General features: G+C 50.8%; 1 protein-coding gene across 1 annotated transcript in view; it reads left to right on the top strand.

The window, feature by feature from the left end:
- Nucleotides 1-2070, top strand: part of LOC103609742 (keratin-associated protein 5-1-like) — a 7034-nt gene that overhangs the window by 3469 nt on the left and 1495 nt on the right. The window lies entirely within an intron of this gene.

Consider the following 2070-nt stretch of genomic DNA (forward strand, 5'->3'; position numbering starts at 1 on the left):
CTAGGTCAGCACTTTGAAGTTCCACATTCTATAAAACTTCTGGGCATGAACGGAATGAAGAAAAGCTCCTTGAAAATTCATAGCAAGGGTGATCTTTGCTGCAGTTTCCAATAAGTCCCTCCTCAATTCCATCTGAGACCTTGCCAGAGTGTCCCTTACTGCCCATATTTCTATCAATATTCTGCTCAGCACCATGTAACCAGTCTCTAAGATATTTCAAACTTTCCCTGGTTTTCCTGTCTTCTTCTGAGACCTCCAGACTCCTCCAACCTTTGTCCAACACCCAGTTCCAAAGCTGCTTCCACATTTTCAAGTATCTGTTATAAGCAACACCCCGCTTCTCTGGTACCAATTTTCTGTATTAGTCTGTTTCTGTTGCTTATAACAAAATACCCGAAATTGGGTGATTTATAAAGAAAATGAAATTTATTGCTTATAGTTTCAGAGGCTGAGAAGTCCAAAGTCCAGGGAACACATCTGGTGAGGGTCCTCTTTGGTGGTGGCTTTACAGCAACGCAGGGGTCTCACACGGCAGAAAATGGCAGAGCAGAGAGAGAAAGGCTCTCACGTGCTCTCCTTTTAAAACCCTCAGAACCAAGCCCATGACCACCATTATCAATCCATTCACTAGGCATGATCTTTGGAATCTAATCACCTCTTCAAGGCCTCACCTTTCAAGTGCCATAATAAGATTTCCCACCCTCAATAGTTGCAGTGGATATTAAGTTTCTCATATGTGGACCTTGGGGACACGGTTCCATCCGCCCACAGCATTGCCCTAAACAGGAAGGTGCCCCCGTTGGTCATCTGCTACCCCAACTATCTACTTTGTTATAACTTAGCCGTGGCCCCCACATTCTCCACCTGGTGGATTTCTGTGGCCTCCTATGGGAAACCTGGCCTGGGGACAACTTACGAACAGTGCCTCGGGCTGCTAGAGGCCCCACATGGACCTTGATGCTGTAGGGGTCACTGCGGGAAAAGGTGAGGGACCCCCCCAACCTGGCTTTCCTTTGGAAATAGGGACCCTTGTGGGATGGAAGTGTGGGTGGGGGAAGGAGAGGCTGTGGGGAGGAGGGGAGCACGAAGACAGCATTGTAAAGGAGGCCATGAGCTATGTGACTGTTCCCCTCTCCAAGCAGAGCTTGCACAGAACGTGGCGCAACTCTCACAAGCGCGGGGCACCAGGGGTCCACAGACCTCCTTTGTTTCTGCCAGCCAGACAGTGTCTGCACTTCTTAGCAAGGGAGGAGCCTGGGACCCAAAATATCCTCATAGCAAAACAACCTCATCCTCTAGAGGACCCGTGCTCCCTAAGTGGGTACAATTCCAGCAGGGTTTGTGGCGGCTGTAAATAATTCTACCCCCACCCAAATATCCAGGTCCCTGTTTCTTGTGAATGTGACCATGTGTAGAAGAGAGATCTTTGCAGATGCGATGAAGTTCAGGGTCTTGAAATGGGCAGGTTGTCGCAGATTATCAGGATGGGCATTAATGTAATCACAAGTGTCTTACAAGAGGGAGGCAGGAGGGAAATTTGACTACAGAGGAGGAGAGACATGGAGATGAGGAGCCAGCCATGGGAAGACACAGGCAGGGATTGGAGCGATGCGGCCACAAGTCAAGGAACACCTGAAGCCCCCAGAAGCTGGAAGTGGCAGGAAGGATCCCCCTGGAGTCTCTGCAGGGAGCACGGCTCTGCCACATCTTGATCTCAGACTTCTAGCCTCCAGACTGTGGGAGAATGAATGTCTGTTGCTCTGAGTCACCAGTTTGTGGTCATTGTTATGGCAGCCTCAGGACACAGACACAGGCTTCACCCCTGCCTCCTCCTTTTCTGACATTCTGCAAAGGTCTCTGCTGACAGTGCTGGAAGAGTAAACCAGCCCCCTCCTGCCCCACCACCTTGCACACGAATGTCCTCAGGTCTGCAGCCATCCCACATGTGCATAGCCATACACACTCAGCAAGTCCCCTCCAGCCAGCTCCTTGCAGCCAGCCACGTGGGTGGAGTCTTCCAAGGAGGGAGGAGCCGGCCAGACCTCCCGTGCTCACCTCCTGCTCTCCTGT

This window comes from Galeopterus variegatus, unplaced genomic scaffold, assembly GCF_000696425.1.
Source record: "Galeopterus variegatus unplaced genomic scaffold, G_variegatus-3.0.2 Scaffold10034, whole genome shotgun sequence".
Lineage (NCBI taxonomy): Eukaryota > Metazoa > Chordata > Mammalia > Dermoptera > Cynocephalidae > Galeopterus > Galeopterus variegatus.